Source organism: Phocoena phocoena, chromosome 12 (assembly GCF_963924675.1).
Source record: "Phocoena phocoena chromosome 12, mPhoPho1.1, whole genome shotgun sequence".
Lineage (NCBI taxonomy): Eukaryota > Metazoa > Chordata > Mammalia > Artiodactyla > Phocoenidae > Phocoena > Phocoena phocoena.
The window spans coordinates 20,665,830-20,691,868 of record NC_089230.1 but is presented as its reverse complement, the minus strand read 5'-3'; the positions used below and the strand labels follow the sequence as shown (position 1 = coordinate 20,691,868).

Below are 26,039 nucleotides of genomic sequence, written 5' to 3'. Positions count from 1 at the left end.
TCACCACTGCCCAGGTCAGGAGATAAAGGCATTTTCAGCATCCCAAAACCTTGCAGTGTGTCCCTTCACATTCATATTCCCCCTCTTCATCCCCAGGAGGTGACCACTAACTTGATTTTTATGGTATTAATTTCTTTACAATTTTTCTTTACTATTTTTAATGCCTACACATGCACCCCTAACAACAGCTTTATTTCACCAGGTTCTGGATTTCACATAGATGATAGTCTTCAGCAACTTGTTGTTTTTTTTTTTGTTTTGGCTCAACATTATTGAGACGCATTTGTGTTAAGACACAAAACTTCATTCACCACTGTACTGGGTGGGTTCCATTTTATGACTGCAGTATAATTTATCTTCCTCCTTCAGATGAACATGAAGGTCGCTTCCAGCTTTGGGGTTTTACAAATAACACTATAGTAAACCCTCTTGTACACGTCTGCTTTTGTATATGTATGAAAATTTATCTAGGGCAGTGGCTTTCAAACTTTTTTGACCATGACTCATACTGAGGAATGACGTTTTACATCATGACACACATCTGTGTGTGTATAAAACTGAGGGAAAAAAAGAAAAGTTTCATGAAGCAAATACCCTATGACCTGAGACACATTCTGATATTTTCTATTCTGTTAGTTCGTGTTTTACAAATTCTGATCCTTATCCACTTAACTGATTTCACGACCCACTAAATGGGCTTCAAGCTTTGAAAAACATCATGCTACAGGATAAATACCCAGGAGTGGAACTGCTAGGACGTGCAGCACGGACGTCGGATGTTGTCAACTTTTCTAGATCCTTAACTTTAAGTAAATGTTCTTATCTAATTTACCACTCTATAACTTTAGAGCTAAAAACTGTGAAACATCAGCTCGTTTTATCTTTTCCTTTGGTCGTTAAACAGTATTAATCACTTACCATGTGCTAAGTATCCACTGGGCTCCGAGCGAGACTGATGGGTTAATACACAGTGGGGGGGGGGGGGGGGGGGGGCGGGGGGGAGGACATAAGGGACCAGGACCTCAGTGAGGCCCCAGAAAGCTCACAGGAGGGGCCTCCGATCCTGCCTGGGGAGGGAGGGGTTAGAGAAGGATTCCTGGAAGAAGGAGGACCTAAGCTGAGTGTTTCTATTTTTAATTTTTATTGGTTTCCTAAAACATAAAAGTAACACATTTGTTGCGGGGGAAAAAAGTCAAAATTACAGGAGTATGTTTATTAAGAAGTAAAAAACCCCCAGCACTGCCCCTGAAGTTTGATGCTGAGACTAAATAACCAAAGTTGCATTATCAGTTATCCTAGGAAAATTTTAAGAGCCCACATTTTAAAACAGTCTTAAGAGCATACCTGATAGGGTCCCTAATACTAAAGCATAAAACGAGTCACATTTTCCATAATGAATGTAAACGCAAACATTTCATGTTTAGTCACATTATTACTTTTCACAGACTTTTTTCCTGGCCTTTTAGCAAGGTTAGATTGCCAGGTTTCAAAAACCGAGGTCTATTTACCGCATACCAACTATACGCGAGCGCTTCAAAAAGTGGCATTAAAAACGACCAGGCGAAAGAATTTGTTGTTCGAGCCGACTTGGCTTGCCCGGTGACAATTCGTCAGAGTTTCACACTTCGTCCCGAGGAGCCCCGGACCCCGTCACGTACACGGCGCGTCGGCACCGGCACACCCTCCCGAGCGCGGCACGGAGCCCAGCGCGGTCCTCGCTCCGCGGCAACGCCGCCACCCCGCCGTCCCCAGGCCGGCCGCGGCCCCACGGCCCCCGAGCGCGGCCGCGAGCCCCCTACACCTACCCTGCGGGGTCCGGAGCCCCCCGGAACTCAGGCGCGGCAGCTCGGGCGCGCCGCCTCCGCGGCCATGACGGCGACCCGGGGAAGCGCCCCGCGCGCCAAGGCCCGCGGTCCGCCGGGCTGGGAGGAGAGCCGCCCCGTCCGTCCGTCTGTCCGCCAGGAGAGTGAGGCCAGAATCCGCCCCAGACGTGTCTAAATCAAGGCTCGGGGCGGTACCGACGGGCTGAATGACAAATGGCAGATGCCGTGGGCTTTGCCGCCCTCGGCAGCCGCGAGGATGGCTGCGCCGAGGAGGCCGCGCACAGGCGGAGCCCGGGAGCCGGAACGGCGCGTCCGCGAGGAGGGCGCTGGGGCCCCTGGCGGGGGCGTCACGTGGCAGGAGGAGGCCCCGCTGGGGAGCCAGGGGGTCGGCGGCTGGGCGGAGGAAGAGGACAGGCGCCCAGACGCCTGGCCGATTGAGTCATCCGTGTGGGCTAAGCAGGTCGCCCAGGTGCAGAGCTGGCGCAGGTAGACCCGAACCAGCCCGAAGCCCCGTACCGTATCGGGGGCTGTTCACTTAAGTCACCACCAGGATGAACCGCCCAGAGCCAAATCATAAATGAGAAACACGACAGATGCTAGGAGAACACTGCAATAGGCCAAACTTACCTCCTATTCTCCTATTCGTGCCGCGTGGAAATCATGGCAGCCTAAATGTGCCCACTAAATGTGAGCCAGGCACTGTGCTAAACACTTCACAGGTAAATAAACATAATCCTCACGACCACCTAGGAGCAAAACTACTCCTCCCGGTCTCATAGCTGCGGAGACTAAGGCGCAGAAAGATGAGACGGAAATTATTTTATAGTTGTGGAATCATTCTGCGTATGCTTTAAGTAATTTTAAAATGTTCTTTGGGTTTAAGAAAAAGAAACAAGCAAATCTCCAGCGGTTGCTTTCTTCCCTACAAGATACACGTCCTAAAAGAGCCTGTGAACACTAAGTAAAAAGACTTAAATGTTTCTAGGCCTTAATGTAATATGGAGTTCACTACAGGTTTCAGACAGTCCCATAGCTCTGAAATATGATGTAAGAACATCTCACACTTCTATCAATCTTCACCGCTATCTCCGGATTTCCATCGCTTGTATTACTTCTGGCTTACCCAGCGCTTAGTACATTTACAACTGCTCCACCACCTTATTCTCCCAGATGGTCAGTCTTAATTCTATACTTAAATGAATTCAGTGTTCATCATAACATATCCGTCCTGAATTATTTTTATTCATTGCTTGATGGACTGCTCTTTTGCAAGTTGTTTTCTTAAGGAGTGCTTATAATGTTTTATCTGCTTTTTATCTCTACACATTAGAAAAACCAACAAAAAAAAACCGGAGCGAGGCAACATATTTTGGATTCACACCTTCCTTCAACACCTAACACAAAAAGAAGGTAGCTGCTTCACTGATTTTTGACCTCATAGATTTCTGTGGAGAGAACTGAATCCTATGTGATTTTCCCTGGGAGGTGATTTGATTTTTCTGCTTGGATACCTGAAGAATTCTTTATCATTAAAGTACCCTGTATATCCTTAACTGGGCTATGTCTCAGTGTCAATTATTCTGTATCAGTTTTTTTCCCCCGAGTATACAGTATGATATTTTAACTTACAGATTCCATTCTTCTTATAGTATCCCATTCATATTATATATCTGAATAAATTTATCTTTCATTGGTTGGCTTTTCTACTTCACAGTCACCAGTTGTTCTTATACTTGATCTTTATTTTCCATATCCATCTTCTTTGATTTGCATTCACTGTGATTCTCTAAAAAAATTCTGTTCATTGGTTTTTCTAGCTTATTGGATTAAAATTATGTTCTTTGAAAATCGATTTTCTCAGCTATGCAATTTCCTTTTTCATCACATTCTCATATTGTCCTTGAACTACTTTGTGAAATCATACTATTTTTTCTGTTGAGTCAAACACAAAGAAGGAATATAAATTTCTGTTCCTTTGTTGTGTTTTCTTCCACACTTGGTTCTTCATCTGTCTTCTGCATGCTATTTTCTGCTTCTCACCCCCATCTCCCATGTTATAACATGTTTATACAACAGCTGTGACATATCTTTTATCTTGCTTATCCTTAAACGTTAACAACAGACTTGTTTTTGCACTAACATCTGAGAGTGAATTCCAGGTGCACTTTCCTCTTCACCTGAGATGTGTTTGTCTTCCCTATCCAGAGCTTCAGTTTTAGGGCTGAGTGTTGTTTCTATCTACCTTTTCTGTGACCTGAGGTTTTAGGTAGATGGGGATTGCAGACTCTGATTGAAGCTGAATACAGAGCTTGCTGGGGAAAATCAGCCATCACTTTCTGAGGTTCCTCTAAGTCCTCACCGGTCCACCTTCAAGCCAGCCAAGGGAAAATTCCATGACTATAAGCTTCAGTTCATTTGCCCAGTTCAGCACAGTACCCCAGAAGGTGGCAAACTGTCCTGCTTTGGTCAAGATCCAACAGTGGTATGTAAAGGTTCCCTGATGTTTCACAAGGATGTCACTTCTTTCCCAGTTGGAGGACATCTGTGAAAATTCTCAGGATTTGGTTTGATCATCTTTTTCCTCAGTATGACTTGCAGCGGGGTGGAGGAATATAGACACCACACACCTGCAGACTCTTTGGCACCTTTGCTTTGCCATCACTTCTCACATTTTACATCATAAGGTTGTACTTCTTTGGTTACGGTAGGTGAGGATTTTGTTTGTTAGTTTTTTGCTGTTTTCTTTGTGTGGTTTAGGATTTTGATTTTGATTTTTTTTTAGTGCTTCTTTGTCCCATCTTTATCCACAAGTCATCAGTCAGACTGTCTCTCCTGTTGGTAATGAATTATATGAAAATCCTTTTTTACCTTTAGGTTATTTCCACAAAGTTCTCTTGGAACATGAATATTTTGACCTGGCAACTGTGACACCCTCCTTTTCTCCAGGCCTTCCCTCAGTGACACATGCCTTGGCATTACAATGTGCCCCAACAAAGGTTCTAGAGCAAAGGTTGTAAACTCAAAGCTCTATGGAGTTTAAAACAAAAAAGAGCAGGATTATAGTAAAGTGAAAAGATCATTCTTTGTGTAAGGGGCAGATTCTATACAGCTCAGGCCAGCATTGCCAAGTGTATATAATTTTCAGGAAAAGCATGGTATATAGTGTTTCAATATAAAATTCCTTAATTTTGGAAGCACTATGGAAGCCAACTGAAGTATCTCTCAAGGCCAAATTGGACCAGTGAGTTACCAGCGTGGTCCCTGTTATAGAGAACCATTCAGGATGAATTTTACGATCATGGTTTTTCTCTTCTAAGTATTCTGAGATACAGTTTTGTTCTCCTGACTCTTCAATGACTTCCTAAAATGTCTTTAGCAAATATAAAGCAAGAAGATCCATGCTGACATATTTACCATTTGAAACAATGTGTTAGGACCCAACACTTTCACAAACAGGTGTCACTGGAGTAACAGCTATGATCATACTAAAATTAATACAATGAAAGCAGAGAGTCTATATAGATTATGACCACGTTAACAAAATAGCAGGAAAAAAGATTTTTCAGTTGATGCAGAAAAGGCATTTGACAAAATCCAACACCCATTCTTGGGAAAAAAAAAAAAAAAAAACCCTAGGAAAAGAATGGAACTTCCTCAACCTGATACTGGATGTATTTGTTTCCTATGGTTGCTACAATAAACTACCATAAATTTGTGGCTAAAACGAGAAATGTATTCTCTCACAGTCCTGGAGGCCAGAAGTCCGAAATAAAGGTGTCAGCGAGGCTTCACTCCCTCTAGTGGCTCTAGAGGTGAATCCTTCCTCGCCTCTTCCAGCTTTCGGTGGCTGTTGGCATTCTTTGGCTTCCTTGGCTTCCTTGGCTTCTGGCCACATCACTCCAATCTCTGCCTCTATTTTCACATTGCCTTCTATTTTCACATCGCCTTCTCCTCTGAGTATCGTGTGTTTTCTCCCATGTGCGTCTATCTTATAAGGATACCCTTCATTGGATTTAGGATGCACCTGAATAACTCAGGATGATCTCTCTTCATCTCAAGATCTTTAACTTAATTACATATGCAAAGACCCCTTTTTTCCAAATAAGGTAACATTCACAGTTTCAGGGATTAGTATTTGGATATATCTCTTGGGGATCCATCTTTCAACCCTCTTATAATAGGCAAATTCACAGTCAGCTTTGTTGTGGAAATTGACAAGCTGACTTTAAACTTTACATGGAGATGAAAAGAACGTAGAGGAGTGAAAATGAAAAAGAGAAACAAAGTTGGAAGACTTACACTAACTGATTTTAAGGCCTACTACAAAGCTACAATAATCAAGTCTGGATCATACTGGCTTAAGGATAAATGGAAACATACATTAAGTCCAGAAATAGACCCACAAATATGATCTATTGATTTTGGACAAAGAAACAACATAATTCCATGGGAAAAAGATAAATGGTATGGGAACTGGTTATCTGTATGGAGAAAAAAAAAACTTACACTAGGGGCTTCCGTGGTGGCGCAGTGGTTGAGATTCTGCCTGCCGATGCAGGGGATACGGGTTCGTGCCCCGGTCTGGGAAGATCCCACATGCCGCGGAGCAGCTGGGCCCGTGAGCCATGGCCGCTGAGCCTGCGCTCCGCAAGGGGAGAGGCCACAGCAGTGAGAGGCCCGCGTATCGCAAAAAAAAAAAAAAAAAAAAAAACCTTACACTTAACATCATACACAAAAATTAGATCACAGACCTAAAAAAAATAAGCAGGAGCTTCTATTACTGCCCTGTCCAATATGGTAGCCACTAGCCATATTATTGAGCACTTGAAATGTGGCTGGTCCAAACTGAAATGTGCTGTAAGGATAAACTATACTCCAGCTTTCAAAGACTTAGGATAAAAAAGAATGTAAAATATTTCATTAATAATTTTTATACTGATTACATGTTGAAATGAAAGTATTTTGGACGTACTGGTTTCAATAGAATATATGATTTAAATTAACTCCATTTGTTTTTTAGTTTTCTAATGTGGCTACTAGAAAAAGTTACATGTGTGGCTCACATAATTTCTGTTTGACAGCACCATTCCAGAAGAAAACATAGGAACAGGCAAAGATTGTTTGGTTAGGATGCAAAAAGCAATGACCATAAAAGAATAAATTGGTAATTGGATTTTACCAAAAATAAAACCTTCTGTTCTTCAAAAGAAATCATTAAGGAATTGAAAAGTCAAGCCATATACTGGGAGAAAAATATTCACAATGGATATCTCTAATATAGAACTTGTGGGACTTCCCTGGCGGTCCAGTGGTTGAGACTTCACCTTCCAATGCAGGGGGTGTGGGTTTGATCCCTGGTCGGGGAGCTAAGACCCCACATGCCTCATGGCCAAAAAACCAAAACATAAAACAGAAGCATACTGTAACAAATTCAATAAAGACTTTAAAGATGGCCCACATCAAAAAAAAATCTTTAAAAAAAATGTATTAACATAGAACTTGTTAGAGTATTTGAAGAACTCATACAACTCAATGATAAACAATGCAATGAAAATGTGTAAAGACTGGAAAAGACACTTCACCAAAGAAGACATATCTATGGCCGATAAGCACATAAATGACTCTCAACATCATTTCCTCAATGACTAACAGAAATTAAAATTATAGTGAAATACCATCCATACCAACTGGAATGACTAAAGCTTAAAAGACTGACAATTCCAAGTGTTGCCAACAAGGGAGAAAACGAGAACTCTCAGACACTGTTGGTGGGAACATAACACAGTACAACCACTCTGGAAGACTGATTGAAAGCATCATATAACGTTAAACATACACTTACTGCATGACCCTGCAATTCTACTCCTAGGTATTCATCCAAGAGAATAACACGTCTACACAAAGACTTATACATGGACTCCCCTGGTGGAGCAGTGGTTGAGAACCCGCCTGCCAATGCAGGGGACACGGGTTCGAGCCCTGGTCCGGGAAGATCCCACATGCCGCAGAGCAACGAAGCCCTTGCACCACAACTACGGAGCCCACGCTCTAGAGACCGTGAGCCACAACTACTGAGCCCATGTGCCACAACTACTGAAACCCGCATGCCTAGAGCCCGTGCTCCACACCAAGAGAAGCCACCGCAATGAGAAGTCCGTGCACTGCAAAGAGAAGTCCCCAGCTCGCGGCAACCAGAGAAAGCCCACGCACAGCAACAAAGACCCAACACAGCCAAAAATAAATAAATAAAATAAATTTATGAAAAAAAAAGACTTATACACAAATATTCCTATTAGCCCCAAACTGAAAACAACCCCAAGGGCAGTAATGAAATGAGCAAACTGATGATCATCTCATAGATAAATCTAAAAAACATGCTGAGTAAAAAAAGCTACACATAAAAGAAGACATATGTACTATGTGATTCCATATATGAAATTTGGGGGGGAAATCTAATCTACAGAGTGACAAAAAGCAGATCAATGGTTTCCCAGGATGGATGGAGGGGAGCATGAGGGAACCTTGCAGGGTAACAGAAATGTTCTATATCTTGATCAGTGAGATGATTACATGGAGATACATATATATATATATATATATGTATATATATATATATATATGTCATACCTCCCTGAATGATACACTTAAAATAGGTGCATCTTGTTATTTATGGACATTAAACGTCAATGAAGTTTATTTAAAATTTTCTATTCTTCCTTGCATGGAATGGGGAGAAAGAAATCACGGGAGACTGTTTTTCTCTTCATCCACAGCAGTTTGAATTAGAAACACCTTCTGCTTTTGTTGACTTTTTCATTAGTACTGCCTTGTACTTTATCAATTCATTTTCTCACCTGGAGGATTTAGGCGGCAGAGATGAAACTCAAATCCTCTGACTCCTAATCCAGTGTTCTTTCATTACACAGTGTGCATTATGTTTAACAGACTTAAACCATAACAACTTTATCTTCTAGTAAATTCAGCTCAATAAATATTCAATAGGTGCCTCTAGATTTAATTTTCTCCAACCGAAACATAACACTTTCAAATACATATAAACGTACAGTTCTTCTAAGGCGCATGGCTTCTGGCCAAACTACCTCTCACTGGCCATAGGCTAGCCTCTCCACCTTCAAGTCACTTCTCCTTTTTGAGAGACTGTAATTCTCGGTTCACGGGATTTCTTCCCTGTTCCCTGCTCTTGTCGCTGTTTGCAATGACTTCTTCGGCCAGGCATCACTTCCTCAAACAGCCCTCCATGAGAACATCTTTTTATATTTCCCAAAGCAACACTGACTAACGTCCATTTCTTTCTTCAACCGACTGATATTTGGTGAACGCAGTAAGCTCACCAGGTGACGTTTGATATATGTCAACATTTTTTACACTATGTGGCAAAGATTTTCTGTTACATGCATGTTGGAAAGCACAACAAAATAATCATGTTGCTTAGCCACATATCAAAGACCGGGACGGTACATGAGATGGAAGAACACAGCCACCTGTGGCTCTCAAAGAAGTTAGTAAGGCTGGCCCACTGATTTAAGCAGCTATGTGTTTTGTTTCTATAGTAAAATGTACCGATGTGATTCAAATTATACAAAGTGTGGATATGAATTTTAAAGTTTTAAGTAGGAAAATTCAGTGTCTAGCCTTGAAATGAAAATAAAAGTGAAAAAAACAACCCCAAACTTTCACCTTTTATTAATAAGCAACCAGGACCAGTCAGAAGTGATTTAAAATAGAATCAATGGCATCAATTTTCATTCCTGTTTCATGTGGCATGAAAAAAACTAAGCTGACAATGATTGACCAAAGGCTGGCCTTTGGAGCAAAGAAATAAAAGCAGTACACAAATGCCAAATATTGATAGTTATTCTAGTTTTCTCTCTACTATAATTAAAATTTCATCATAAAATTCAACTGCAATAAGCAAGATGATACAAGAAATAGGGAAGGTGGTAGAGGCTTTTCATAACTTAGGAGTACTAGCCACTCATTTTAAAGTAAAAGGATATGGGAGGCTGACTGTATCTATTTATCTTATCTCTCTTCCAGACCTCCGCCAAAACAAGGACATCAGAGGAGAGACATGAGCTGTCTTGGAGAGAGTTCAATGAATTTTGAAAGACGAAAAGCAAATGCAAGAGCAGTAACTGACTTAGGAATGGAGAAGAGGCCTCCCCCCGCTCGCCAGGGGCTGGACACTCAGCAGTGCCAGAGAGTAAGAAGTCGAGGTATGAGGCTGTCAGAAAAGCACTGGTTGCAAGTTTTTACTTTGCATACAGAACAACTGGGTGACCGGGTCCCTCCTGTAGTCAGGTAAACATGCCACCCCGACCCCCAGAGGAAACCAGAGAGTTCTTATCTGGATAAACTGAACTGAGAAAGATGCCGACTCCGAGATCCATAAAGGAAGAGGATTAAAAGAGGAGAATGACTGAACATCTAAAGACTGAACGGGGGCACCATATATTATTTTGCTTTCAATCTATCATACACTTTTCATTAAAACTTTTTAAAAAAACACTTAAAAATTAAAACAACAATGAACTGCCTTGCACTAATTACATAACTGCTTCATCCTATTCTTTACTGTTCATCTTATTTAAAATTTTCCTTTCCTTTTCGGAGTTAGCCGGCTGATAGCTTGAACTCTCAGTCCATGAACTTCACCAATAATTACACGTGATTATCAGAAGATATATTTTCCTCCTCCTCCCAAAATGTCCCCAGTGACTCTTAAGCTTTTGCTTTAACACATAAACTCCTACACCTTTACCCTAGAGGGTAAAAATGGAAGAATAGGATATTTACACAGTCTACATAGTTCCCAAGCATCTATCTCCCCACAAATTACTTCTTAATTTCAAAGGTGAAAACAGTAACTTTACAGTAAAGAAACCTACCAGATACCACCTCAGCCAAGTTATCAAATTTAGTATCGCCAATGATGGAACAAATTGAGTGCGCCTCGATGCGATACATTGATAAGAATACAACATAATGTCTGTGGTAGTGCTGCTAAAAACCCAAAATCCAAGTTTTACAATGAGGAAACAAACTGAAATTGATGGATCTTCACAAAAAATGACTAGACTGTATGCTTCAAAAACATCAGTGTTATGAAAGACAAAGTAAGGCTTAAAAACTCTTCTAGATTAAATGAGATGAAAAACACTACACTGAAATGCAATGCTTGATTCTAAAAATCATGGATTTTTTTCAAGCTATAAAGGCATTTGGAGAAACTTGAACATGGACTCTCCATTTAATAATTGTATCGTGACCATGTTAAATTTCTTGAGTATTATCATTGTTATGTGGTTATGAAGAATGTCATTGTTCCTAGGAGATAAATGCTGGGGTATTTAAGATTAAACAATCATAAAGTCTGACTTACTCTCAAACAGTTCAACAACAACATTATTATATATGAAAGTGTTATAAGGCAAACGTGGCAAAATGTTAACAATTGGTGAATCCATGCCAAGGGTACAGGGGAGCTCATTCTTTCCATTTTTTTTATCTTGAAAAGCTTCAAAACCACAAAAAATTATTAAAAACACAAGGTCAGATTTAACCATCTGATTATGATGCTCCCATATTCTGTTGAGAAACACTGGGAAAACCCCCACAAATGAAGACATTCATGAAGATGGATATTGCGTGATATCGCCAGGTCAGCTCAATCCCATTTGATGGGTAGCTTTTCTAAACATTCATCCCTCTCTTCAAACTATCTCCAACACCCTCACCACCTTCCTACTTCCTGGAAAGCTGAGATTATTGAGAACAAACTCTCACCACCTTCCTCACCTTCCCACTACCTATGAGCTTGTCTATATCACCCATCCTGCCCCTTCTTTTGTCCAGAGTTCCTTCTCCGTGTGTCCTGTAAATTCTCATGCCCTCCCAACTCTTCAAAGGCCTTATTCCATCAGTCAGCACCCCTGTATCTCCTCATAACTCTCCATTGGCTCTTTCTCCTCTATAAACAAACATATTAAAGTTTCTCCCAAATTAAAAAAAAAAAATTAAAACCCAAATCCCAGATCACCTCCAGCTACATTTTATAATCCTGCTTCCCCTCCAAGCTTCTTGAGAGTAACCTCCACTTGGGCTTTCTACTTTTTCAGCATCCTTCATGCCTCAGTCTTGAACCCCCAGCTGTCAGCTATCCTGTCTCCATCACTACTCCATGGATGCCCTTCTGTACTCGGTAAGCCAATGGGAAGTCTTTTGTCTGGGGTCTCTCTGCAGCCTCTGGTGCTATTCCCCACTCCTTCCTGCTTGGAATAACCCTCTCTCAGTGTCAATGGTACCCTTCTCTCTGGGTTTTTCTCTTACTTCTCTGACCATTATTTCTGAGCCTCTTGGGAAGGGTAAGAGTTTCTACAAGGACGATTTTGCCAGGGAATTTCAATAGTCTCTTTCATAGGCTCCTGAAATGTCTTTGGTCCTCTGATATTCTCACTCAAAATACAACACCTAGGTGACCTCATCTAAACCAGTAGTAGTAGCAGCAGCAGCAACAAATTTATGCCCGGCACTGCACCAAGCACCCTTTAAGTTATATTAGTTTCTTTGACACAGCAATCCAAGTAGGTACTATTATTATCTACATGGTACACATGAGGAAACAAAGTTTAGGGAGGTTAAGGAACTTGCCAAAAATCTCTCAGCTAATAAGTAATGAAGTTCTAAACTCTCTGATTCCAGAGTCTGTGCTATGCTACTCCCACAAAATCATTAAGATAAGACAACATGGGCATAATGGCAGAAGCCAGAAACAGAAACTAAATGGGTAATAGGACTTTCTGACTATGAGGTTTGAGTTTATAATGCATTGCACTAAAATTGAAGTTGAAAAGGGTCTCCACGTCCCGCATTTATTTGATAACACCACGGGATGGTGTAAGAGCCTCCACAAGTTCAATTTTGTTAGGAAATTTTAGCAATTATTTTTGTACTTTTTGTGTTACTGTTCTAAGGTTTAATTAATATCTAAAATTATTCCATCTGTAGATAACCTTCAAGGCACTTTACCCTTACTCTTTGTGAGTCTAATAACTTTTAGTTTTCCTGTTCTGCCCTTCAGGGGACATTTTTGCAGGGAAAAAACCCCCGAGTTTTACAGAAATGGAATCTGCTTTTTAATGATGGAGTAACTACATAGAGGAAGGATAGAAATTCTAAACTGCCAAATTGTTTTCTCACCTACCTACAAGTGTACAAAGTTTATAATACATGGTAAACATGGAGTTCATTTCTATGAGCAGTACCTCTGAGACATGATCCAGTAGATTTCTGTCCTACTGTCATTTTAAAGATACTGACAGATTTATTTCACTCTGGCATGCCATCGTAACAGTTGAGTTTTAGGCAGTGGGAGTAATAAAATTCCACAAAGAAATAAAAGGCTCTCGATGTCGGGATCATGCAGTTCTTTTCCTTTGTGAAAGCAATTAGAAAGGTAAGGCGATTTAACTGTATACTGGTAGCATTCCAGGAGGGTTTCAAAAGGTCAAGTGGTCACGGAATCATAGAACTGAAAATTGCAAGATACCCGCTCTCTGGAAGGTAAATTAATATTCCTCATTTTACAGATGAGGCCATAAAGACCCAGAGAGGCTAACTAGTAAGAAATGGAGAGGGAGTGGAGAAGGTAGCTGAAGAGGTGATCCAAGTCTCCTATTTCAATCAGGTCTGGGACTTTGAACTAGAAGTTCAGAATCACCCAAAAAACTTTTTTAAAACCCACATGCCCATGACCAGACACAGACTGGGAGAAAATATTTGCAAATCACATATCTGATAAAGGACTTATAAGCACATATACAAAGAGTACTTAAAACTAAACAATAAGAGCACGAGTCAGTTAAAAAGATGGGCAAAAGATCTGAATAGACCCTTCACTGAAGGAGATATACAGATGACATAAAAGCATATGAAAAGATGCTCAACATCATTTGTCATTAGGGAAATGCAAATTAAGACAAGATACAACTACACATTTATTAGAACAGCTAAAATCAAAAAATCTGACAGGGCTTCCCTGGTGGCGCAGTGGTTGAGAGTCCGCCTGCCGATGCAGGGGACACGGGTTCATGCCCCGGTCTGGGAAGATCCCACATGCCGCGGAGCGGCTGGGCCCGTGAGCCATGGCCGCTGAGCCTGCGCGTCCGGAGCCTGTCCTCCGCAACGGGAGAGGCCACAACAGTGAGAGGCCCGCGTAACGCATAAAAAAAAAAAAAAAAAAAAAAAAAAAAAATCTGACAACGCCAAATTCTGCCAAGTACGCAGAGCAACAATCCATCATGCTGGTGGGAATGCAAAATGGTAGAGCCACTCTGGAAGACAGTTTGACAGTTTATTACAAAGCTAAACATAAACATACCATACCATCCAGCCACCGCCCTCCTTGGTATTTACTCAACTGATTGGAAAACTTATATCTGCCCAAAAAACATGTACATGAAAGTTTACAGCAACTTCATTCATAATCACCAAAAACTGGTAGCAAGCAAGATATCCTTCAGCAGATGAATGGATAAACAAACTATGATACATCCACACTACAGAATATTATTCAGCAATCAAAAGGAATGAGCTACTAATTCATGCAATGACATGGAAGAATCTTAAATCATATTGCTAAGTAAAAGGATCCAGTTTCAAAAGACTACGTACTGTACGTTTCCATTCACATAACATTTTAGAAAAGGGAACACTGTAAAGATGAAAACCAGATTGAACTCACCAGGAGTTTGGGTAGGAAAGAGTACTGACTAGGTGAAGCACAGGAGATGTTTTAGGACAGTGAAGCTATTCTGCATGGTAATGTAGTAATGGATACATAACACTATGCATTTCACAAAACCCACAGAATTATACAGCATAAAAAGTAAACCTTAATGTATGCAAACTTAAAAAAAATCAACCAGGAGGTCAAGGGATCCCAGATGAAATGCAGATTGTGATAAAAGAATCCACTGCTAATGTATGGCATAAATTCACTGAAGTGGGTTGAAGAAAAAGGGTGACAACCTACGTAACTTTGGAAAGGACTAAAGACAAGAGGAACTGTACATAAGGGCTGCACTCTAGCTGGTAAAGTTGTTTCCCATGGGGGTACAAATTAACAGTTCTGAAACCACATACTGGAATGAAAAATTAGTAAATAGATGGTGGATGCTGAGAGCCAAGTTTCTCTCACTGTTGGAGAGGAAGGTTACAGATGATAAAGAGGGGAAGGCTAGAATAAGCCATGTCACACTGGATTAGAGTCAGAGATATCATTATGAGCTCATGTTTAGCTAATGAAGATACAGATGGATATAGAAATAGTTAGAGATATGTGTAATACACAGGTTCATATTTCCTATCTCTGTCTGAGAAGACCCAGATGCAATGACATACCATAGCAAAGAGCACACCCAGTGCTCAGATCTTTCTTTCTAATAACATCCTCCGATAAAAGAAATTGGCCCCCTTGGAGAAACTGCTGATTCTACGGCTGGGACACGGAGTACACAAGATAAACCTAGAGCATCTTGTAAAGCCAGTAAGCAGGGAAGTGCTCAAAAACAAAATGATGATGGCAGTATCTCAAAGGGACACAGGAACCAACCTGAAAGAGTTCCCAATGACCAAAACTGGAACTATTTGAGCAACAAAATAATTCATGCAGAGTTGAATTACAAGCCAAAGTATAAAAAAAACATCCATTTATATCAGTATGAGCCCATATTGATATAAATAAATAAGGGAGGGAGAATAGACAAACCCTGTGTAGGAGAATTCCTAATAATTTGTGTAGCCATTCTGCCCTCGAGGAGGTAGTGTAACACCCACTGCCTGGGTGAGCTGCGTACAGCGACTCCTTCCAAAACATACAGTACGGAAAGGGGAAGAAGGGAACACTGCAGTGGAGAAACCTGACAAAAACACCGTCCCAACCAGGTGATCAAGGTCAACATCGACAGTAGTAAGTCATATTCACAACACGTATGCTCTTCCCTCACCTTTACGGTCTCCTTCCCCAAAACCCCAGTTAACTGTGAAGAAAACAAACCCAGGCAAACCCAAATTGAGGGACTTTGCACAAAATTCCGGACCAGTACTTCTGAAAAGTCATCAAAAGAGGAAAATGTGAGGTACTGTCCCCACCAAGAGGTCCCTAGGGAGATAAGAGGACTGAATGTATGTGCTATCCTGGATGCGATCCTGGGACAGAAACAGGACATTAGGGAAAAACTAATGAAATCTGAATAAAGTATGGAGTTTAGTTAATAATAACATCTCATTATTGGCTCACTTCACAAATCATGACAAATATACCATAGAAATGAAAGACGTTAATAATGGGGGAAAACTGGGTGCTGGGTATCTGGGAGCTCTCTTGACTACCTTTGCAACTTTTTTTGTAAATCTAAAACTACTCTAAAATAAAAAGTATTAAAAAAAGAAAACACCACTTGCCCCCTAAAGAGATTTGAATTCAGTCAGTCTGGGAATACTGCCACGAATAGAAGCCAACAGGAATACTAAGTAATAAAGGACAACAAGTAATGGACAAAATCTGCCTCTAAAGAATTTCTCTGGTTTACTCTAGCTCCTTGTTACTCATTCAACTCAATCATTCATATACTGATAAACATTTACAGAAGGCCTACTATGTGCCAGGAGCTCTGTCAAGTATTATTAACCAAAACCTAATAAGCCACCATTTTCGAAACAGTGGGTCACAAATCACTAGTGGGTCATGAAATCAATCTAGTGGGTCACAACCAGCATTTTTTCCCTATTGAAATGAAAAGATAAAAAAAAAAATCACAATTTCCATAATAAGGTTTTGCTTTGAGAAATTATTTTGAGTATGTGTGTGTTTGTCCTGTATTATGATGTAAAATGCATTTAATTTAGATTAAAGGCAAAAGAACTTGAAAGCTACTGCAGTAAGGTATGTCCCTGGCCTCAAGGAGCTTAAGTTTAGCAGGAGACGAGAACCAAGTAAAACTTGAAGGAAAAAAAAAATTTAACTATAACATAATGAACTATTTTCTATGATTCATACAAAAAAAATGGTACAACGCTAACTAGTTCACATAATCTTAGCCCAAGTAGTATCACTGCATACTTATAATTATTTACTTATAATTTATTCTACCTGTTAAAGACTGAATTATGCCTCCCATCCAAATTCATATGTTGAAGCCTTAACCCTAAATATGACTATATTTGGAAATAGGGCCTTTAGAGAGGTAATTATGGTTAAATGAGGTCCTATGGTGGGACTCAAATCTGATAGATCTGGTATCCTTATAGGAAGAGGAAGAGACACTGGCGATCTCTCTCTCCACACCCACAGAGAAGAGGCCATGTGAAGACAGAGAGAGAAGTCAACCGTCTATGAACCAAGAAAAGGGGTCTCAGCAGACGTTAACCCTGATGGCACCTTGATCTTGGACTTCTAGCCTCCAGAATTATGAGAAAATAAATCTCCGTTGCTTAAGCCACCCAGTCTGTGGTATTTTCTTAGGGCAGCCCTAGCAGACAAATACACTACTATACCCCCAAAGGAATTTAAGGCAGCTAACTAGCTAAGATAGTCAGCCAGGCTATGAAATTTAGAGACCTGGCACTCATTTGCTGTACAGATTTTCTCGGTAAATGGTCCAACAAATTTCTGATAGTATATTTTTATAGAAATCCTTATAGCCATGATTTTCCAATAACATTATCCAAGCCTCTGAATTGTTTACTAAATCTATTTAGCTGTTATTTTGAGTTGGGATATACATTCATTTCTAATCTCTAGATCAATTCCATAAGCACACAACGGTGCTTAAGATACATTAGTATTTAATCCTTTGGATGCCCTGCAAACCATTGTAACTACTGGTAAACAGATGGAAAAAAAAGTTATCTAAAGACCGAAAAAGTAACTTTCAATTTAGATTTCCAGGTTGGATCAATTCACCTGAGGGTTCTTAAATGCAAAGCATATTAATAAAACTTAGTATTAACATTGTTTTATCTGAAGTACACAGTTTTTAAGAAGTTAAATCTATAGTAGTCAGAATAAAAAGTGAAATTGCAAGTGAGAGCCTTCTTTTTGTTTCTTTTACAATTCCAAGAAAAGAGGCTAAGGAGGAAGAGAAAACAGGACAAAAGAAGAGTAGGGGAGAAGTAGCTGATGGGCAGAATGAACAGGAGGGTGCCCAAGCCCTCAAATGTGAGGGAATAAAACCAAAACAGCCAAAATAACAGCACTGATCCCCATTCCCATCCACCTCCAGCATTAACTGTACCACACTGAAAAGAATCTATGAAATTTCCACATTCAGATTCTGAGATTGTGCAATGGTTTGATTTACACAAACAGGCTCTTGCTCCAACAGATGAAAGCTTCTTTAAGTGTTTCTCTTTTGAAATGAGGTTTGATATTTAAAATAATCTCTTTACCGGGAAACACTCTGCTCTGTGGGGAAATCTTAATCATGTTTGCCAAACTTGCTATTATATATCTATCCTAATTATCTCAATTTCTCCAGTCTTGCTAATATGTTTACAGACTCACATATAAGATCCTAAAGAAGGGATTTTGCTAATGCTCCCCAGTTGCCTCAAAGTATCATTCATTTTGATATGAGCATAAACAAATGCCTTGAAGGATTAAGAAAAAAAGATGACTAGGAAATGTAAAGAAATCAAAACACCCAAAATGCATGACTGTCCCTTTGAAGTCTCAGCACCTCAAAGAATTCAACTAATGGCTCATATGGCTCTTTATCGTGTTTACTTATTACAATTTTATGCTATAACCAAAGCAGAGTTCCTTTGTGAAGTTAATTATTTAACTATATACAGTTACTGTATAAGCCATTAACTTTTCAAACATTTATACCTCTTTTGAAAACTCTCCCTAAAACTAACTGTCACCCTTGTAGGTGTTCCAGAGTATATTAGTATAAAATAATTATATCTTTTAAATTATATATGTTTTAAAGTCAGGCCTCTGTAGTCTCCTGATGCAAATGTTCTATCTTAATTGTGGTGGCAGCTCTAAGGATAAACACATTTGTCAAAATTCAAGCATTAAGATTGGCTGCATTTCGTTGTTTGGAAATTATAACTCAACAGAGCCCAGAAGAAATACTCTACCAAGTGTTATGAGGGTGTAGAGAGCAGAAAAGGGAAAAAAAGGCTTAATTCTAAAAGACAGACTACTATTAAGAATTTCAAAGAGAATTTTTTTTAAAAATCACTATTACACACTGACTTTAGGGTACCATTGTAATTTGAGCTGCAGTTATTCTACAGTGAAATACATAAAGGAGAATGTTCCCTGAGATCCTGATATCTGACAATAGAAAAAGAAAAGAAGAAAATCTGGATAAACTAGCTCTATTCTGGACAAACAATTATCGGTTTTCTTTGTCCCATTGCTGGGCTGCTGAGGGTGTGGAGAATGTCAAGTAGCTGAAGCAAGTGGATCCTACAAAGCACACAGTATACGATGCACACAGAACTGCAGGGCCATCCATGTGGTATTTTTCCTTACTATAAAAAGACACGCTCTTTGAGAAGCTGACAAAGAACCAGAAGACATTTTAAATAATAATATTAAAATAATCTCACCACCCAATTACAATTATTAATTTGCCTTCCACTTATTCCTTTCCATTTTTTTATGTCATGGAGATGATCTGGAATAGAAACGGTCTTGATTCTGGTCTCAACCTGAACACAAACATCTTCCCATGACATTCATTTGTAAACATGTGAGCAACTTCCTCTAAACCTTATTTATACAGGTTGCATAATAATCCATTATATAGCGATATCACAATTAAAGCAATCATTCTCCAGTTATTGAACATCTATATTGTTATCAACTTTTTAAATTACAAAGAATGCAATAAATGTAAGCTTTCAACATACTTGAAATTACTTCCTGTGGTAAGGAAGGCCTTCCTAAGTGTGACACAAACTCCTAAAGCCATGAAAAAGAAATTGATAAATTCAACCATGTAACAAAATCAAATTTTCTGCATGACAAAACACACTATAAGCAGAGTTAAAAGACAACAAGCTGGAGCGGGGTGGGGGGGAGGGAGGGTTCTGTGACTCATGACAAAGGGCTGATTTCCTTAATACAGAGAGAGCTTCTACAGATCAGTAAGGAAAAGACCAACAACTCAATAGAAAAATGAGCAAAACATATGAACAGACACAGTTCATTTAGTGAAGAATACAGAGTAGCTCTTAAATCTATTAAAAGATGCTCATCACAAGAGAAATGTAAATTAAAACTATGCTGAGATTTTTCACTTATCAGATTGGTAAAGATTCCAAGATTTTTAACACATACGGTGTTATCAAGGGTTTGGAGAAAGGCACTGTCATTCCTCGTGTATTGCTGGTGAGAGTATAAATTGGTATATCCCAGCAATTGGACAATATCTATCAAAAGTATAAATGTGTGTACCCTTTGATCTCACAATTCCAGTTTTAAGAATATGTCCTGCAGCTGGACTAATGTGCTATATGACATATGAACAAGGTTAGGCAATAAAGCAATGTTTACAATAGCAAAAGTCCGATAATACAAGATATAAATTTCCACACATCCATGAATGACCAACATGTGAAAGACAATTCTGATACAACATAGTAAGTGAAGCTGAAGAACCTCATGCTATTACGGGAACACAGGGTTGAGTCACTTAGCTCCACTCAGCAGCAGAATCCAATTTTCTAGAAGAGATTACTCTATAGATTAACGTAGAAAATAAAGACATCAGCTAATACAGTGGGATGAGCATGATAGGTGCTATGGACTGAATGTTTGTGTCCCCACCCCAAATTCACACGTTGAAGTCCTAACCCCCAATATGATGGTATTTGGAGGTGGGGCTTTGGGGACAGAATGAGGTTTAGATGAGGTCATGAAGGTAGACCTCCCAATGATGGGCTCTTATAAGAGGATGGTGAGACCAGAGCTCGCTCTCTCTGCATGCACACACTAAGGAAAGGCTATGTGAGGATAAAACCAGGAAGAGGGCCCTCACCAATAAGCCAACCATCCTGGCACCCTGATCTTAGACTTCCAGTCTCCAGAACTGTGAGAAACAACTGTTTGTTGTTTAGGCCACCCAGTCTATAGTAATCTGTAAAAGCAGCCCAAACCAGCTAAGATGGAAACTGGTACCGAGAAGTGGGGTGCTGTTATAACAAATACCTAAAAATATGGAAGGGGCTTTGGAACTGGGTAATGGACAGAGGCTGGAAAAGTCCTGAGGTGCATGCTAGAAAAAGCCAACAGTGCTTGCTGTGAAGAGACTTTTAAAGAAGATTCTGGTGAGAACTCAGAAAGCAAAGAGAAGAGCTGTAGAGAAAGCATCTATCTTCTTAGAAAACATAAGTAATCGTGTATGGATGCTGGTAGAAATATAGATGGTAAAAGCCTTTCTGATGAGATCTCAGATGCAGATGAAGAACTCACTATTGGGCCATGGAGAAATGCAATCCTTGTTATAAAGTGACAAAGAACTTGGCTGAATTGTGTTCATGTTTCTGTGTTTTGCAGAAGGTAGAATTTGCAAGTGATGAAATTGGATATTTAGCTGAAAAGATTTCTAAGCAAAGCTTTGAAGGAGCTGATTGGTTACTCCTGATGGCTTATAGTAAAACGTGAAAAGAGAAAAAGGAATTGAAGAAAAAATTGTTAAGCAAAAAGGAACCAAGAACTTAAAGATTGGGAAGAGTCTCAGCTTATCCATATTGCAAAAAAATGAGAAATATGTTTAGAGAGAACACTGTGGCTGGCTGACTGTTTGATAAGGAGATTAGTATGGGTGTAAACCATGGACCTGACCTAATCAGCCACCGCAGCAGGAACACTGCCAGTTTGAACTGAAGGGGGAAGAGATGGGACAAGATGAAGGCAGGCTGTCAGACTTCTCAGATCCTACGGGACCTGACCATAGAGTTATTCGGTTGTGATCATACACTATTCTTCAAGACAAGAGAAAGAATGACACTTCAAGAAGATTCAGGGATTATCAGGCTGCCATTCCCACCACAGACCCAGAGTACATGGGCCCAGAGAGGGCAAGGCTGCCCCAACCTAGGGTTCAAAGGCTGGGACCACTGCCTAACAGAGCTGTGTGGGTGAGGCCCACCCAGAGTGGTAGGGACACGACCCCAGCCTGGCACAGCTGCAGAGTCAGGACTATTGTGCCAGGAGGTCCAGAAGATAACAAGATCCAGCCAAAGAAGATTATTCTCAAACCTTAAGGTCTAATGGAGTGTGCTTCGCTAGGTTATGGACTTACTTGAGACCCACCATTCCTTCCCTCTTTCTTACTTCTCCCTTTTGGGATAGGAAAGTATATCTTATATCTGTCCCACCATGGTAGTTTGGGGGCACATAACTAGTTGGTTTCATCGGCTCATAGCTGGAAAAGAATTTTGCCTCAGGCTGAATCATACTTCAGGTCTCACCCATAGCTGATCTTGATGATATTTAGATGAGATTCTGGACTTTAGAGTTGATGCTAAAATAGGTTAAGACTTTTGAAGCTGTTGGGATTGAATAAATGTACTTTGCTTGTGAGAAGGATACGAATTTGAGGTGGGTAGGGGCAGAATGCTATGGACTGAATGTCTGTGTCCTCCCAAAATTCGTATGTTGAAGGCCTAACCCCCAAATGTGATATTTGGAGGTGGGGTTTTGGGGAGATAATTAGGTTTCAGTGGGGTCATGAGGGTAGAGTACTTATGATGGGATTATCAAAAAATTATAAGGGGATAATGAGACCACAACTCACACTCTGGGTACAAACACTAAGGAGAGGCTATGTGAGGACATAACCAACAAGAGGGTCCTCATCAAAAACACAACCATGCTGGTACTTTGACCTTGGACCTCCAGCCTCCAGAACTGTGAAAAACAAATGTTTACTGTTTAAGCCACCCAGTCTATGGTAATCTGTTACAACAGCCCACACTAACACATTAGGTAAAGGGAACACCATAAGAAGTGCAGAGATATGTAAATGACATGATATCTACAGGGAACTACCAGCAGCTTGTTATCACTAAAGCCTAAAATACACAAAGACTGGTGAGAGATAATGCTAAAGAGCTATTGAAGGGTCAGCCCAGACTTGTGACCTATAGAACTGTGAGGTAATAAATGTTTTAAGCCACTAGGTTTATGTGAATTTGTTATGGCAGCAATAAAAAACTAATATAGACTTTTGTGCCTGGAAAGTGATATGCTGTTACATCAAATACCTAAAAATATGGAATAGCCCTGGAATCAGGCAGTGGGTGGAAGCTGGAAGAATTTTGAGAAACATGATAGAAAAAGCCTAGATAGCCTTAGACTGTTAGTAAGAACATGGGCATTAATGGTGCTACCAGTGAGGACTCGGAAGGAAATGAGGAATACGTTACTAGAAATAAAGAAAGCAACACCTGAAATTGATCTATAAGTACAACACAATCTATCAAAATCCCAGCTAACTTCTATGTAGAAACTGAGAAGCAGTTCCTAAAATTCATATGGAAATTCCAGGGAACCAGAATTATCAAAACAATCTTGCAAAACAAGATCAAAGTTGGAGGGCTCACCCTTCCCAATTTCAAAACTTACTATAAAGCTACAGTAATCAAGAAAATGTGGTACTTGCAGAAGACTAGATACAGATCAACGGAACAGAACTGAAGGTCCAAAAATAAACCCATATGTCTATGGCCAGTTGATTTTTTACAAGAGTGCCAAGTCAATTCAATGGGGAAAAAATGAGTCTTTTCAACAAGTGGATAAATAAAATATAATATACCCATACAAAAAAATTTTATTTGGCAATAAAAAAAATGAAGTACTGATACATGCTACAGCATGGATGACCTTTGAAAACATTATGCTGTGTGAAAAAAAATCAGTCACAAAACCTACATCTTGGATGGCTCCATTTATATGAAATTCCTAGAATAGGCAAGTATGGAGAGACAGAAAGCAGATTAGTAATTGCCTAGGGCCGGAGGATGGAAGGATTGAAGGTGATGACTAAGGGGTATGAGGTTTCTTTTTTAGGTATTGGAATGTTTTAGAATTGATTATGGTGATAGATGTACAACCCTACGAAAATACTGAAAGTCGAAAAATGTACACCTTAAATGAGTGAATTGTACGGCATATAAATTATATCTAAGTTGTTTTTTTAAAAAAAAAGAAAAAGAAAACCACATTAAGACACATCATAATCAAATTGCTGGAAATCAGTGACAAAAATTTTTCAAAAGTAGCTAGAGGAGGAGGAAAGGACATAAAGAAAGTGAAAAGACAAACCACAAATTTGGAGATAGGCTTATTATCTCAGAATTATAAAGGACTACTATAAATAAATGAGATAAACAATCCAAAAGAAAACTGGGCAAAACATTAAATGGGCATTTCACTGAGAAATAAACCAGAATGGTCAAGAAACAAATGAAAAGATGGTTGACTTCATCAGTAATCTGATAACGTAATTTAAAATATCAGATGCTGGGAATTCCCCGGTGGTCCAGTGATTAGGACTCAGTGCTTTCACTGCCGTGGCCCAGGTTCAATTCCTGGTCAGGGAATTAAGGTCCCACAAGCTGTGCAGCACCAATAAATAAATAGAAATCAAATCAAATCAAATGTCAGATACCATTTCACATCCCCAAATTTAAAAGTCTAACAAGAACGTTTATCCTTCTGATGGGTTTATCAAATAGCATAACCACTTTACCAACAATTTGTAATATTCAATGATACAAAGAGGTATATACTAAATGTCCCAGAAATTCCATTCCTAGGTATGAATCCTAGAAAAACTTGTGTATATGTAATGCCAGGATACACATACAAGAATGTTCATAGCAAACCCATTTAGAAGAGCAAAAGGTCCAAATGTGCATCAACAGGAAAATGAATAAATTTTGGCATATGACATTCTTTATGCCAATAAAAATAGATGAAATTAGTTTTGTTCAAAAAAGAAGCCTCAGGATAATTTATATTGTATAATTCCACTTATAAAGTTCGACAATATACAAAAGTATTCATAAATATGCACAAATATTAAGTAAATCTATGAAGAAAGTAAAACACTCAGAGAGAAATGGGGAAGGAAGGATTTAGGGAGGGACCCAGGGAACTCAAGTTAAAAATACTAAATACATAGGGTTTCAGAGTAGTCAAAACAGAAAATAGTTTATAATGTTTGTATCTAGTCAATATCCCATTTTAAAAAACAATCTCTACAAAGAAAATAAAATCTAATAAAAGAGGGAGAAGTAGAGACAGCTAACCTTGAATAGTCTGTAAAACGCTTGGGAAGGAAGAGGAAAGAGAATATAGTAGTTAAAAAGGGACCGGGGTCAAGAGAATGTTTGGCTTTATTCTTTTCCAGAATAGGAAATGGTTCAGCAAACATGGGCTAAGGGGTGAAAACCATAGAGATTTAGAGATTACCACCGTTTTTATATAACGGTGGTAGGAGGAAGAGGAATGGTGGAAACAATTCACTGAGAGCTTGCGCTAGAGACTGTTCCAAGCCCCTTAGCCTGCCTTAGCTCATGGTGTGTTCACAGCACTATAAGGTAAGCACTATTTCTAGTCCCATTTTTCAAATGCAAAAATTGACGCACAAAGAGGTTAAGAAATATGCCCATGGTCGCACATTTAGAAAGTACAAAACCGTATTCCAACCTGGCATACTTTGGCTCCAGAGCCAGGATTTTTAACCTCTGTATGTTCAGCCTTTGATTATGAAGGAGAGGGTATAACTGAGGGAGCAAAGTCCTGGAGGAGAGAAGACGGGTCTTAACTAAGAGAGATACATCTGAGGCTGGAGAAGAGAACAATAAACAGCAGGGGTGGGGAAGGATGAATGGGAAGGAAGCAGTTCACAATTTATAGCCTCTTTTTTTTTTAAATGAGGTAGGATGTCAGGTTGTTTGCTGAGAGTAAGTGGGGTACAGTTGTGCTGAACTAAAAATATTTATGTATCTGGTAAGAGCTGAACAGAATTAAGACCATCTAAAGGACGAAGAGATTCACATCCCCATGATATACTATTCCAGAATATAAACCCATTGTGTGAAATGCTAGGTACAACCTCCTGCACTAATTATTAGTTAGTTCTTCTCTTTCTTTCTCTTGACCTT

The 26,039-nt window shown here is 39.6% G+C and overlaps 1 protein-coding gene across 1 annotated transcript in view; it reads right to left on the bottom strand.

Annotated features, from left to right (window-relative positions):
• Positions 1-1,959, bottom strand: part of PLAGL1 (PLAG1 like zinc finger 1) — a 67,381-nt gene extending 65,422 nt beyond the window's left edge. The window contains exon 1 of the mRNA XM_065888965.1: positions 1,806-1,959. The gene's annotated coding sequence lies outside the window, so the exon portion shown is untranslated. The remainder of the gene's footprint in view (positions 1-1,805) is intronic.
• Between the last annotated feature and the right edge of the window lie 24,080 nt (positions 1,960-26,039).